The sequence below is a fragment of the Monodon monoceros genome, unplaced genomic scaffold (genome assembly GCF_005190385.1).
Source record: "Monodon monoceros isolate NGI ecotype Baffin Bay Population unplaced genomic scaffold, NGI_Narwhal_1 Super_Scaffold_8, whole genome shotgun sequence".
Lineage (NCBI taxonomy): Eukaryota > Metazoa > Chordata > Mammalia > Artiodactyla > Monodontidae > Monodon > Monodon monoceros.
In genome coordinates, this window is record NW_021703785.1 from 56,338,229 (window position 1) to 56,353,758 (window position 15,530).

Sequence of the window (15,530 nt, forward strand, 5' to 3'; positions counted from 1 at the left end):
TGTGTGTGTTCACTTATATTTCCAAGTCTACAAAGTTGCCATTTTTACTACCCATATAATTATCATACAGGATGGAAACCATCATATTTACTGATATCTTGTTAGTATTAAGAATTAAGAATATTTTTTTCCGTATGTGTGATTATGTGGTCTCCAGAATTATGCACTCTGAAGTTTTGATTTCATCTTCATTTAATCTTTCTTTGTTTAATCATTTGCAGTGAAGAAAAATGCTCTCTGATTACTGTTTTAAAATCCTGGCAAACATAGATTCCAATATATATATATAAAATTGTGAAAAAAAAAGAACTAAGAATATTTTTATATTGTGTCAAAGAGTATGAATACTGTCAAGCAGCTTTCCAAATACGCATGCCAATTTACAGTGCACCTTCAGCCTTGCCAAACACTGGGTTCAAATTTTTTTATTCTTTTGGAAGTCTTTAAATTGGATTTTTTTTCCTTTTTTAACATTTGTGACTGCATTTTCCCACTCAATGACTTCCTGTCTGTATTGTTGCAGGCATAAAAGTGTTTGTGGCAGACTGTGTTTTCCTAATCTGTCTTTAACAACCAAACCATCCCACACATTCTTCTTTCACACTTCTCCGATTGAGAGGTGAGCTTTATGCTCTTCCCTTTGATTTTGGGCGGCCTTACGACTCTGGCAGAAGTGACATGATGTGACCTCCAAGGCTAAGTTAAAAAAATGCAAGGGGCTTCCCTGGTGGCGCAGTGTTTGAGAGTCCGCCTGCCGATGCAGGGGACACGGGTTCGTGCCGCGGTCCGGGAAGATCCCACATGCCGCGGAGCGCCTGGGCCCGTGAGCCATGGCCGCTGAGCCTGCGCGTCCGGAGCCTGTGCTCCGCAGCGGGAGAGGCCACAACAGTGAGAGGCCCGCATACTCCCCCCCGCCAAAAAAATGCAATACAGTATCTGCTTGGGTTCAAAGTAAGTGTATCAAATTATATACTTGCTCTTAGGAGTGAGCCATCTTGCTGTGAGAAAGCTCAAGCCGCTGCGAGGAGGCCCAGGTGGAGCAGTACTGAGGGCCTCAACCCACAGTGCCGGCTGAGCTCAGTACAAAGCCAGCACCAACTTGCCAGCCGTGTGAGTGAGTCATCTTGACTCACTAGTTCTCAAACTAGCCACCCCTGCTAACGCTGTGAGGGGGAGCAGAGATAGGGCAATCCTGCTGAGTGCTGCCCAGATTAAAGATTTATGAGCAAATTAAATGTTTTTGTTTTAAAGGTCTCTTTGCTCCAGACCCTCACACATCCTCTTCTGGTCTTTTTCATAGCTATTCTGGTGGATATGGAGTGTTTTTTCGTTTTTTTAAAATTTATTTATTTATTTGGCTGCGTTGGGTCTTAGTTGTGGCATGCGGGATCTTTTGTTGCAGTGGGTGGGCTTCTCTCTAGTTGTGGTGCTCAGCTCCAGAGCGCGCAGTCTCAGTAGTTGCAACACACAGACTTAGTTGCCCCGCGGCATGAGGGATCTTAGTTCCCCAACCAAGGATCGAACCCACATCCCCTGCACTGGAAGGCAGATTCTTAACCACTGGACCACTAGGGAAGTCCCCATAATTGTTTTTGTTTTAAACCACAAAATTTGGGGCTGGTATGTTACCCAACAATTGATAACTGATACAGTATGCTTATTTCCTTTAACCACTTATCAAGTGCAGTTAGGAATGTTGATATGTAGTTGTTTAACTCTTTATTTGGAAGAGACACTTAAAAGAAAATCAGAGAGAAACACAGAGAAGTGAGAGGCAGTATAGCATATAAGAGCATTCTGGAATTAGACTGCCTGGCATCAAATTCTGGCTCTGCCAATCACTTACAAATTGTCAACAGATAGCTTGTCATCTGTTAAATGGGATTATGATGGTAATCGCCTCATTAGGAGTATTTTGCGGATAAAATGAGTTAATGTATATAAAGTATTTAGCTCAGTGCCCAGCCAACAGCAAACCCTGTTTAAGTGCTAGCCACTCTATTGTGTTGCTTTCTTTCTTTCTTCCTTTTTTTTTTTTTTAAATTGCACTGATACACATTTTCTTTATTTTTATACCTGGTATCAGCCAGGATTCTTTTCAGTACAGTAACAGAAAACTCAATAAAAACTGACTTAAGAAGGAAATAGCTTAACTAACTTAATCAGAGGTAAGGCAAGATCAGCAATGGGTCAGTATGTTATTTCAATAATGCCATCAAAGACCCAGGTTCCTTTAGCTTTTAGATTTGCTATTAGTAACAAAGTAGGTAAATAATCCCAAGTCATATCCAGATATGGCAAAGTCTAGAGGAAGAAGACAGGTCATCTCCTCTTCTGGTTCTCTCATAAGAGTTTTTCTTCACAGACTTATGTCCATTGGCAAAAACTGGGTGTGTATTCCATTTATAACCAAATCTCTTCAATATGATTGGAGTGGGATAGGTGTCGGACTGTCAACTACAACGTTCATTGAACACTTTCAAGAGTCTACAACTTGTTTCTGGTAATATACCCTGTTTCATCAATAGTTCTGATTTATTCTCTGACCCCACTGGTCTATGCTTTCCAGGTGGTTGATTACTTTTAAATTCTACCTTTATTTTTGTATTGTAGACAACATAACATGTAGAATTATGGTCTTTTGTGTTTATTATGCATCTTTGAATCGCATTTTACTTCTCAAGGAGAAAATCTATTCATTTCTCTCCATGTCTGTTAATTATTCCTTGTTTCTTTGTTCAGCTATATAATTAATTAATTGGTTAATTAACCTGCTATTTGACAGTGGGTTTTTAATGTCTTCACTTACAAATATAGTTCTATTTATTTCCTCCTGTATTTCTTTTTTTTTTTTTTTTTTTTTGCGGTACGTGGGCCTCTCACTGTTGTGGCCTCTCCCATTGCGGAGCACAGGCTCCGGACGCGCAGGCTCAGTGGCCATGGCTCACGGGCCCAGCCGCTCCACGGCATGTGGGATCCTCCCAGACCGGGGCATGAACCCGTGTCCCCTGCATCGGCAGGCGGACTCTCAACCACTGTGCCACCAGGGAAGTCCTCCTCCGGTATTTCTGCATTAGCTTTTGTTTTAGATGTTTGCCTTATTTCTTGGGGCATTTAGATTTAATGTTGTTAATATTTTATGTGTTAATATAGCTTTACCATCACATAGCAATCTTGTTTCTCGTACTGTTTTAATTCCAAATCTTTTTTACCTAGTATCATATAGTAACTCTGCTTCTGCTTCTCCTTCTCTCTCCACTCTCTCTCATTTATTTCAGTTTTGTTTTTGGACAAACATGCTGAAACTAAGACCATCTCTTGATAGCCTTCTAATTCTTGTTTTGATGATAATGATGGCAATAACAATTTTTAGCCAGAAAAGCAAAAAATAGCTATTGATTTTATTTTTTTATTCTTACTCTAATTTCCTGGAACTTTGAGGGCCTATAAACCCCTGAAATTTGTATTTCTGAAGAAATACATCTTTTACAAGCCAATTTGTACTCACTATGGGGTATCATCAACATCATTGTGGTCAATACCAGATTTTCTAAAAATGAAGGTGACCAATTCTATATAAGGATACCACTTCAAGCTTTTGCAAAAGTCAGTAATGCCACTAAGGTTATTTTATTATCCAGTTTTCTATTCAACAGTATATGTATTAAAAGTGATTTTATATGGAGTTCCCCAAATAGTGAAAAACATATGGATTACCTCTGAACAACCGCAGGCTTTTAAATTGCTTAAAATTTAAAAAATAAAATAAACATCTTTCTTTGAACATTTATAGCATATATAATCTATATCATTTGAATATCCTCTGTCTTATAGAGTTTCTATTTTTTTCACTTATATATTACTCTCGTCTTCCCAACCATATTTGTCTGTTATTCCAAGGGAGGGATCTTGTTTCACACTCCTTTTTTTCCTTTTCTTTTTTAGCTGCACCACACAGCATGTGGGATCTTAGTTCCCCGACAAGGGATCAAACCCACAACCCCTGCATTGGGACCACAGAGTCTTAACCACTGGACCACCAGGGAAGTCCCTCCCACTCTTTTTGTTTTGCTGCTGCAACTTTGCATAGAGTAGGTGCTCGGTAAGTACTCATTTTTAAAAATTAATTAATTATTTATTTATTTTTGGCTGTGTTGGGTCTTTGTCGCTGTGCACGGGCTTTTCTCTAGTTGTGGCGAGCGGGGGCTACTCTTCATTGCTGTGTGCAGGCTTCTCATCACAGTGGCTTCTCTTGTTGCGGAGCATGGGCTCTAGGCGTGCAGGCTTCAGTAGTTGTGGCTCGCAGGCTCTAGAGTGCAGGCTCAGTAGTTGTGGTACATGGGCTTAGTTGTTCTGCGGCATGTGGGATCTTCCCAGACCAGGGCTCGAACCCATGTTCCCTGCATTGGCAGGTGGATTCTTAACCACTGTGCCACCAGGGAAGTCCAGTAAGTATTTATTAATTAATTAGAGTTCTCCAAGTAGCCCAGAGGTGATTCCTAGAATAGTGTGGGTATTGTGTATTACCATGTGTGTGACAGCATGAAGTGTATGCCTATAGTAGGCTGAATAATGATCCCAAAGATAACAGGTCCTAATCCCTAGAACCTATAAATATTACCTTATTTGGAAAAACAGTCTTTGCAAATGTGATTAAGTTAAGGATCTTGGTACAAAGATTATCCTGGATCATCTGGTTGGCCCTAAATGCCATCACATGTGCCCTTATAAGAGAGAGGCAGAGGGATATTTTTTTTTTTGGGGGGGGGGGAAGGGAGGGAGGGAGAGAGGGGTGTGGGGAGAAAGAGAGAAAAGAAGTAGAAGAAGAAGGAGAAGAAGGAGGAAGAAGGGAAGGAGGGGGAGAAGGAGAGGAAGAACCAGAGAAAGATTAAAGATGTTGTACTTGAAGATTTGAGTGATGGGGCCACAAGCCAAGGAATGTCAAGAACCACCAGAAGCAGGAAGAGTCAATGAATGGATTCTCCCAGAGTGTGGCTCTGCCAATATCTTGATTTCAGTCTGGTGATACTAGTTCAGGACTTCTGCCCTCCAGATCTGTGACAGAATAAATTTCTGTTGTTTTAAGCCATCACATTTGTGATAATTTGTTAGAGCAGCCATAAGAAATGAATATGATTCCAATCCAATAATGCTTTTTCAGTTATTGGGAGATTTAAGAATTATACATCTGGGGGTTCCTGAACCCTTTTCTTTGTTTTTTAATATTTTATTTAGTTATTTATTTATTTACTTGGCTGCACCGGGTCTTAGCTGTGGAACGCAGGATCTTTGTTGCCCTATGCGGGATCTTCGTTGCGGTATGTGGGACCTTTAGTTGCGGCATTAGGGCTTTTAGTTGCAGCATGCACGATCTAGTTCCCTGACCAGGGATTGAACCCAGGCCCCCTGCACAGACTCATAACCACTGGACCACCAGGGAAGTCCCCTGAAACCCTTTTTATCTTCCAATACTGAGCTAATGGCACCACTGCAAGTCAATCACATTGCAGACTGTGTTAAGGAAGCCACTCTGCAGCACCCTTCAATGCATATGTTATCAGCCACATTGAGTCATTTTTCAAGGCAGCTCAGTAATATGTAGACCAGCATTGCCCCCACCCACTGTCCCCACCAGTTCTATATAAGCTGATCTCTAAGGATCTGTCCACCTGTCAAATTCTCTGATCTATCAGGAAACTATAGCCTTTAGTGGTGTCCTGTGTGATGACAGCAGGGTTTCTGGGTATAGTAGTAAGAGCCACCTTTGGTATCTAATCTGAAAACAAAGGATTATATGGAAGCGACCCACTGGTAAAGCAGGATGCCTTCAAACCCAGAAAAAAATCCTGCTAGCTTCCTAAATAAAATTGGCTTTAATTATCTAGTTAAGAAGAATATGGAGACATTCTAGCTTCAGTAAAACCGGAGTTGAGCAAAACGGCCTGCCTTATAAAATGCCAATTGAATGACGCCTAAAAATGGAATGCAGCTCTACAGGTAAATCATGTCATTTCTCTGCTCACAGAGATTCCCACTTGATGGAGAATTTGTGTTTAGGTTACCAGCTGGGGGCCCTGTGGGCACTGGAGAGAGATGCAAGGTCTTCACTCTTTTTTTAAGGTTTCTTTGTTTTATTTTGTTTTTAAAACCAGGAAAGCAGCTTGCATTTCCAAGGTCACCAGCTCCTTCTGTAAGTCTCTTCTTTTCACGACCATACTGCTTTGTTTTGTTTTTCTTTAACCTAGGTAAAAACTCAACCACAAATGTAATGTTTATCCTTCAAAATAGCAGCTGAAAAGAGCACAGGATGTGTGAGACGAAAAACACTCTTTTGGCTTCCTCTTCTCTGTGTGTGTGTGTGTGTGTGTGTGTGTGTGTGTGATTTTCCTCAGGTTTCTCCCAAAGGGAGCCTGCTCTAAGTAACATTTTTCAGTTTGGCTGGGCAGGAGAAGTGCCCCAAATGAGAGCAGCATCACCTTGGGAACATTACCTTGTCTGTTCCATGCATTTGGGCTCAGGGTTAACTTCAGTTGAGCAATAATTCTCCACTCTCTTGACTTCTTCGTTAAGTCATGACTTCAAGCGTGTTAGTCTTGCCTCTCTCCTCAGTTGTTCAAAAATACCATTTGGATCATGGATACCAGAGCTTCTGAAAGATTGGCTTTCCTTGGGAACTCCATTAGAAAGACTCCTTGGAAATCTGTCTTCCTTCAACTCAGCTGTTTATTTTCCTTTTGGATGCATTCCATTGGACAACAGGATTTATTAGTTCAAATTCTTGCTTCATAGAACCACTTGTTCTTAATGACACGTGTCCTTTCTTCTCATACGCCTCACCCTCTTTGCTCAACTCTCTCTTCCTTTATTTCTGTATCTTTGCAGTTTTCTGCAACCAACTTGCTATCAACTAGCTATTAACAAGGGACCTACTTGCTATTAACAAGGGACTTTTCTCATCATTATTTTAGATGTGACTTCTACAAAATGTATATGTACTGTGGCAAACGGCTTTTTAAAAAACTGAATTGAATTGAATACTGAAAAGTCAAGTTTTAAATAGAAACCCTGATTGTAGCTTGCCCTTAAAAACTTGAGGATCAAGCAACACTGGATCCTTTTTTTTTTCGATGAAAATGAAGAATATTCTAAATTGTTTAATATGGGGGGGGAAAAAAAAGCCTAGCTTCACTATATCATTTGCTTGGGCCCAGGAGTATTGAGTTTGCCGTCTCTGCTTAACATGCCTAGCACTGCCCTAGATGGGATTGGGAAATTTTTTCCTAGCACTAATATGAAAGCAAGGTAAAATAGATTGAAGAGAAAGCTATAAAATAAAAAATTTTAAATGCCATTAAGACTCATTGTCTGCAGTATACATATATTTGTGTCTGTTACATCACTCTAGTTTTCATTAACTTAAAGCTGGTGTCTTAGAATGCCGGCCATACTATTTCTTGGGAAGGTCTATAACACAATAATTGCTTATGCCTCCAAAGTATCATCTTTCTCTTTGCAAAAATGTAACTAGTTCACTCTAAGAAATGAATTTCAAAGTTTGGAAACTGAATAACCCAAAGAAAGGAAAAACTAGGTATGGTGTATGTGGAGCAGCATACTCCATAGGTGGTGGTTTGACCCACAGCGCTGAGAGGCGTTGAAAGAGTTAAGAACAAACGATCCTCTTCTGAATAGTGCAGAGTCACACTGAGGTATCACCTCCCCACCCCCGCTTCTCCTTTTAGTAACTTAAAGGGTGATCACTGAGATTAGGCTACTTCAGGAACATTCCTAAGTATACGGGCATTTCTTGAACTACTAGTAATTTTTGTTTAGTAATTTTTGTTTGACTAGAGGTTTATTTGCAGTTCTCCAAGATTTTGTTCTTTCAGGGAATGTCTTATTGTGTTTGTTCCTCCAATTTTTCTATGCCTTAAAAAAATGGCCCTGAGTGAGCACTTAGAAAGAGGAAGAAGATACTATTTTTTATTCCTTTGCTGTTGTCGCTGATGAAACCAAAGGCAGACTACTTCCTCAGTCTATCTTTTAGCATCTTAGCTGATTTTCTTTTATAATATTTTTTCCCTCTGTGTGGTCTCTGAAAGCAAATAGCAGTTAAATAAGCAATACTTTCTGGCTTAGGTCAGGTACTTTCTCAAGATGGATTATAGGCCTTTTGTGTAGTGTGATCAACCAGCCACAAACACATCCTAAGGAGAAACCTGCGTGTCTGGTATATTAACATGCCTGAATTTCTCTTGGCCTTCAAAAGGTATATTCTGGCTCTATTCCTATTTTATCTGCCTGAAACATCCTTTAAGGGAAATTATAAATATAAAAAAGAGGTTTTAAATAAATATTTGGATCTTGATTCTCTAGAGTTTTCATAAATCAAAACTTTCCCCCCTTTCTTAAATTTAGCCAGAGGAAAACTAGATGAAAGATTACTCAGAAACAGTCTCTTTAGACGCTCTCTGACTCAAAGCACAAACAATTTTTCTCTTGGGTATAAGGCCTCCCTGTTATGCAATGATTCAAAGCAGAAGGAAGTTGATTATACCAGATTCAAAGTAAAAATCCAAGTAGATTTCTGCTGCTTTGGTGGGCTTATTTGCATTTCCCATATTCTTTTGCAGTTAAAGTGGTTTGTGACCCATATTCCCTAACTGGGGAATAAAATAATTCCTTTTGTATATCTGAGTGCTTTGTAGGGCGCAATCTGTAACAGGAGCTCTTAAACATACTTCTTTAAGACCTTTTTTTGTCCCTGGCATGGGTCACACAGCACAGTTCATTTCTTATACTTTATCTCATCTGGAGCTCCTTTGGTTGTAACCTCCTAATTTGTTTTACAGCTATTACCTCGCTAAAGATATATATTTTTAACAGTCTCCTCTTTGGCATCCAACAATCTTAAAATATTTTTAAATAGAGAGTACTGGGGCAGGACCGAAGAGAACAGCCCAAAGATCTTGCAATTGTCACCAAGTTTAAGAACCACAGCTCTAGAATATGTGCCCTACCTCTGCTTGCTCTAGGAGTACAGTAGCAAGGAGTCTGAGCTGGGCAACACAGGTTAACTGTGCCAGTAGGTTCTAAGGGTTTATTTGTCAATAACTCATTGTAAGTTCTTTCCCAGGTCTTTGTGTCTACTAAGGGCCTGGAATACAGGGACAGTTTTAGCTAGTCATAGACTGTCACAGTGATCTAGAAAATGATCCCTGCGTTAATAGGAAATAGCCTCCTCATTAGTATCTATGGCTAGGGGTTGTGCTACCACCTAGAAGCCATGAAGACTAAGTGTGGAATAAAGCCCTTACTGACTCTAGCCCATTAATTAGGCTGCTTTATGAATGTTTTTCTTGCTTAATAACTATTGTCAGATGCAATGTATCTTGGGGTCCCAAGTTGGAAAGTTCACTTTAGTGACCTTTGACCACAGCTCAGTTGACTGCAGTTGTGTAGGAGACAAAAATAATTCAAGTTTTTCTTTGATTTTTGAATACTTTTTTTTTTTAATGATCATAAGGAAAGTAATTTTGTTGTGTCTAAAGAAGAATGACCTTCCCATTAGATTGGACTGCAGTCTGTTCTTGGACTAGGCAGAAAATGAACTATCAGAAGACTTCTTGAAATCTTTTACCAGGACTTTGATTCTGTTAGGTAAAACACTGAACACAAGGCAAAGTCCACTGGCTACTTAGTTTGAGAACATGAGATTTCACATTTTGGTTTTCAGAAATTTGTCTGTCCCAAGCCAGCCAAGTTAGTTTTTAAATTTCCCGCCCAGCCCTTTTTTTTCTATTTTGACCTAGATTTAAACTGCACATATGCCTTAAATGTAATTAATGAGTATATATGAAATATAAGATATAATATACAAAAATATTTAGAGATGTGGTATCTCAAACCATGGTTAGACTATCTTAGCCATTCTCATAAAGCTTCCAGACAAATTAATTTTAAAAGTTATTTAGAAGTTAATTTTATGAAAATATTCCCAGGAGATAACATATGTTGCCATATGTTCTGCTAATGAATGCACCTACACTTTAAATAATATTTTCAGAGTTAGGCTTAAGTGATATCTCTCTTTTTATTTCACTGAAGTGTCAGAATGTTAAATAACTCAGCAGAATTCACAGGAGGTTAGCATCGTTTTTGTCTCAGTTGTGGGGAAAAGGTTAAAAATTAAAGAAGAAAAAAACATTTAGGGATCACATGGGGACTTTTAATTAGATCCTAGGGTAACTAATACATTAAAAAAAAAACCGGTGTTAGGGGCTTCCCTGGTGGCGCAGTGGTTAAGAATCCACCTGCCAATGCAGGGGAGACAGGTTCGAGCCCTGGTCCGGGAAGATCCCACATGCCGCAGAGCAACTAAGCCCGTGCACCACAACTACTGGGCCTACGCTCTAGCGCCTGCGAGCCACAACTACTGAGCCCTGCGCCACAACTACTGAAGCCCCCGTGCCACAACTACTGAGCCGGCACGCCTAGAGCCCCTGCTCCCCAACAAGAGAAGCCACCGCGATGAGAAGTCCTTGCACCACAACAAAGAGTAGCCCCCACTCACCACTAAACAGAGAAAGCCTGGGCGCAGCAACGAAGACCCAACGCAGCCAAAAGTAAATAAGTAAAATAAAGAAATTAAAGATCAATCAGTGTTAGATGGAGTCTGCCTTCAGGTGCTCATACCTGTCCTATTGTCACCGGCCAAGCCCATTAACAATTCCTAGGAAATAAAAATAGAAAATAAAGTCTAACCTTTGTTTCTTCTGTGCTTAGTCTAGTTTCACCTGCTCATAGAGGGCCGCGCGCAGAGGACTCGCACTCCACACTCCAGACCAGAGTTCCTGGTGCAAAATGGCTGTGCCGGCACCTCAGCTGGGCGGGCCGTGTGCAGAAGCCGCGCTCCACACCCGAGTTCAAGATGGCAGCGGCGGGCTGTGTGCAGAGAGGCTGCGCCGGCTCTGCAACCTGGAGCGCGAACTGGGCAGCCGCGACCACCCGCCAGAACCCTGCCCCCTCCCCGCTGAAGGGATCCCTGGAAAGCAGCCCCGCCCACAGCCTGTGGCGCTAAGTGCTCCAGAGGCCGAGCTCGCTCCTTGCTCTCCGTGCTTTGATGAAAGAAAAAAAAAAATCATTCCTTTGCTCCTGAACCAAACTCGGTTTTGTTCTGTTGGTTCTAGCGACCCTGGGCATGAGAACTTTTGTTGGGGCTCAAAAGGGTCAGTAATACTATGTAAGTGTCCAATTTTTTAAAAGTACACAGAAAAGATGGAACTAACTCTCTGGAAATTTAGTCAAGCATCTAAGAAATTCATGGAAAGAAATTTCTTAGTACTGATTTTATATTCCTCTTTTGCTGTACCAAAATTGGATTCAAAACGGCAGACGACCTGCCTTCTGTATATTAATTAGAATAATAACTTTGATAAAGATATAAGTTGAACAAACTCCTGGGCTTCCCTGGTGGCGCAGTGGTTGAGAGTCCACCTGCCGATGCAGGGGACACGGGTTCGTGCCCCGTTCTGGGAAGATCCCATGTGCCGCTGAGCGGCTGGGCCCGTGAGCCATGGTCGCTGAGCCTGCGCGTCTGGAGCCTGTGCTCTGCAACGGGAGAGGCCACAGCAGTGAGAGGCCCGCGAACCGCAAAATAAAAAAAAGTTGGACAAATTCCTACACTGAAGGCTGCCCAGCATAGACTGAAGAGAAAGTTCATTGGGGACATTAGGTTGGCTTGTGAATAGAAGGCCTTGAAAAGCTTAGATTATACACGTGCACATACACTCTCACATACACACTCTGCGTGTGTGTTTGTGGAGGTACGCACATACGCAGTCACGATTGAGAAATATTAGTGCCTTCTCCCACAATCCATGTTGCCAAAATAATGGTTATGACAACAGCGGCGCCTCTTCACCATTTGCCTGGAAGTCCTTAGCCTTGCTGGCTGAAGGCCCTACGACGCTCGGTAAGATTTAACTGGAGTAGGGCAGGCTTTCTATGGTATGTGGCCAGCCTTTGTGCACATGTCTTTTAACTTATTTGACCTATAAACACACATTCTCTCTATCGTACTTTATTATTAGTGTTGCTGGTTTATATGGTATCCTTTCTTCTAACATAAATAAAAGAAACTTATGACACATTAGAAACTATGTGTCCTCATTTAAAAAGAAAGAGGGGAAGCTGTTTCAATGGTCTGGAAACTTCTCTGTCTTTGGTGTTTCCTTCTTTCTCATTTGCTCAGAATGCCATTTATAGAGAAATTTTGTTTAAACAGGTTATTTGCAGAAATGTTCAGCAGTCCCTTCCGTGAAAAATTCCACACTACTAGTTCTAACAGGACATGCAGATTTATGGCTCCTTCCGCCCTATGCAGCTGTTATTCCCCACGTTACTCAGCATATATCCTCTTCCAGAGGCTGCTCTTTCCCTGGCTCAGTCCTCTCTCATGGTCTTGGTGTACTTCACGCTGTTTCCTCCACTCACGTGTTCTTCCCCTTCCTTTCTCTTCATCCAAATCCTTTCCATTCTTCCAACTAAAACCCCATCTCCTCTTTGAAAACTTACCAGGCCACTCCAGGTCATTCTAGCCTCCAATGTCATACTCTGAACAGTTGGTTTATTTGTTGAGAATTACTGATAAAATCTGAGGCATAGTGACCTTTAAGCAAGGCTAGGGTTCAGATCTGAGCGATTCTGTCTGTTGTACTATCTTTGTGCCTTTCTGTCATATCTCTCAGTCTCTCTTTTTTTTTTTTTACTTGCTTATCTTTTCTTTCTTTCTCCCTCTCTTTAAAACGTGAAGACTCATATCCTAAGCATGGATGCACTAGAAAGCCGGGCTTTGGAGGAGGGCAACCAATAGATGGCAACTAGAAAACTAAAGCACCCAGAATGGAACATATCCACTCTTTTCACAATCAAAACAAAGTAAAAACCCCAATGTCACAATCAAAAGAGAACTGCATTGGCTTCCCTGGTGGCGCAGTGGTTGACAGTCCGCCTGCCGATGCAGGGGACACGGGTTCGTGCCTTGGTCCGGGAAGATCCCACATGCCGCGGAGCGGCCGGGCCCGTGAGCCATGACTGCTGAGCCTGCGCGTCCAGAGCCTGTGCTCTGCCACGGGAGAGGCCACAACAGTGAGAGGCCCGCGTACCGAAAAAAAAAAAAAGAGAGAGAGAACTGCATTTATGAACAGGACAATTCCCAAAGGGTTGGCATGTTACAACCCCCCAAAAAACTATTTTAGTCAGTTTATCAAGGAAAATAATGACATGGTATAAAATAAAATAATTGGAAAAAATATACAGTATTGAGGTAGGAAGGTGATAAGAAATATAAATTTGGGAGGTGAGAAATTTAGAAACAATAAAGGCTATCTGAAGTTAGGAAGGAGAGAGAAAAACAGTGCTTGCTTAAGTCTGAAGGGAGGCAAGTTCAGTAGAAGCATTCGCCTTTTGCCTAGAAGAAACACTTTTTTTTAATAAAAGCTGAGACAAAGCCACAAGGTGCCCACCTATAGCCACACACTGGGTTAGGAGGGAAGGTATCAAGAGCACATTTTAAAGGGTGTATTCACGGATGTTGTTTCACTAAGGGTCCCATATTTGCAAAAATGTTTTCCCAATTAACCTGCTAAATCTGAAGGAGAATGCACAGAAAGTATGGAGATGTAAAAGAACCCAGGAGAGGGACTTCCCTGGTGGTCCAGTGGTGAAGACTCCGTACTCCCAATGCAGAGGGTCCGGGTTCCATCCCTGGTCAGGGAACTAGATCCCACATGCCGCAACAAAGATCCCACACACGGCAACAAAGAGCCTACTCAGCCAAATAAGTAAATAAATAAATATTAAAAAAAAAAAAAAAAAGAACCCAGGAAAAAGAAATCCCTTTCCAAGCACATCACACAAATCTAAATGATCTAAGATTCTTGAATTTATTTCTCTGACTTGTTTTCCTCCCATCTTCTTACTCTCTCAAAATCAATGTGAAAAAGGCACACAGAGGTCTTCTAAAACTCCCTTTACATTTAGTGGTTAGTGGTAACTTATGACTATGTTTTTAACTTTCTTTGGTTGGGTCATTGGCTCTCCTCCTCCTCCATTCAGTTTCCAGGGTCACTGGGTGACCCTTTACAAATCACGAGACTGGATTTGCTTTGCTTGGTCTTGATGCAGCTTCTTCATTATCTCTTCTGTTGTGTACTACACAGTTTTGTAGACACACCAGATAAAGTAGAGAAACAAAACCAGGAGATTATTCCCAGACTGTTTGCCAACTGATTTTAAACTGTTGCTCACTGCTGGTACACAAAACAAGGCGTAGACTTTTATTCCTGAGTCTTTTAGACTAGAAATGGGAGGGGGGTGGTTAATTTCTGGTTTTGTCAAACTCCTTTGTTCTTTCTTTGTCTCAGTTTCCTAATTTGTTTAATAGTGCTGTCCATAATTTTGTTTTCTTTACTAATTCTAATGCAAAATGCCTTGGGTATTTCCCCACCATTCCATCATAACAAAAAGAGGAGCAGGAAAGATATAGTATAATCATTTATAATCGTCTAGATCTTGCTTCCAGAATTTCTTAGTCTTCAACTGTAGTGTGTCAAGACATCTCTGACACTATGCCAGTTCACAGGGTCAACCCCACAGAGGTGATCCCTGAACCAGGGAGGCCCAGGGAGTTTAAATAAACTGCTGCAAGTCACATGGCTAGCTAGGATCAGTACTCACCAGGACTGGAACCTAACTCTTACTATTATTTTCAATTGAACATTTAATTCATTTTCACTCGAATTTCAGAATGCCTAAGCCGACTCCTGGTTTAGGCTGGGTTTCTACCTCAGTCCAGTATGACTCTTGGAAATGTATAATCTGAAAGATTCTGAGACCTTGGGATGTTTTGCAGGGAATTGTGGTCTGATTCTATGGAGGGTCTGAGAGACCTAACCCCTTCTTGAGCATGGCCAAATTCCCCAGAAACTCAGACTCAACCTACTTTCTTCATGCTTGACTCAGGGCAGAGCTGCCGCAGCTGAAACATTCTAGAGTGCACCCACATCTCTGGTTGAATCAGGACACAGCCGAGTGGAAGAAGGGTTCAAGATCAACCATTTGTCCAAAGGGCCATCTGTTAACACAGTCATTAACCCAGTAACACTGCAGGCCATTAGCCTCTCTTGAATTAGGTGAAAGCGAAATCTCTTCAAAACATAATATTGCTTTACCCATAATTTTTTTTTAAATTTTGGACAAAACTACTAAAGATTCATCATCGAATATGAGTCGCAAATCAGTCCCGTGTGCTTGTGGATTTTGTCCAAGTCTACACGGGAGGGGAACATTCTGTTTTAGAAATGTGAGATGTATGAAATACAAATCTGCCTAGAAACTTCCTCCCAACTGCTCTGGGACTAGGCAGGGCAGCCGTTGACCTTGCGATGGCGGGGGCCGGGGGAAGAAAGACAAGGCCAGTCTGAGTCAGGTAACGCCCTTGGGTGAGGTCCGATCACAAGTCACAAGGA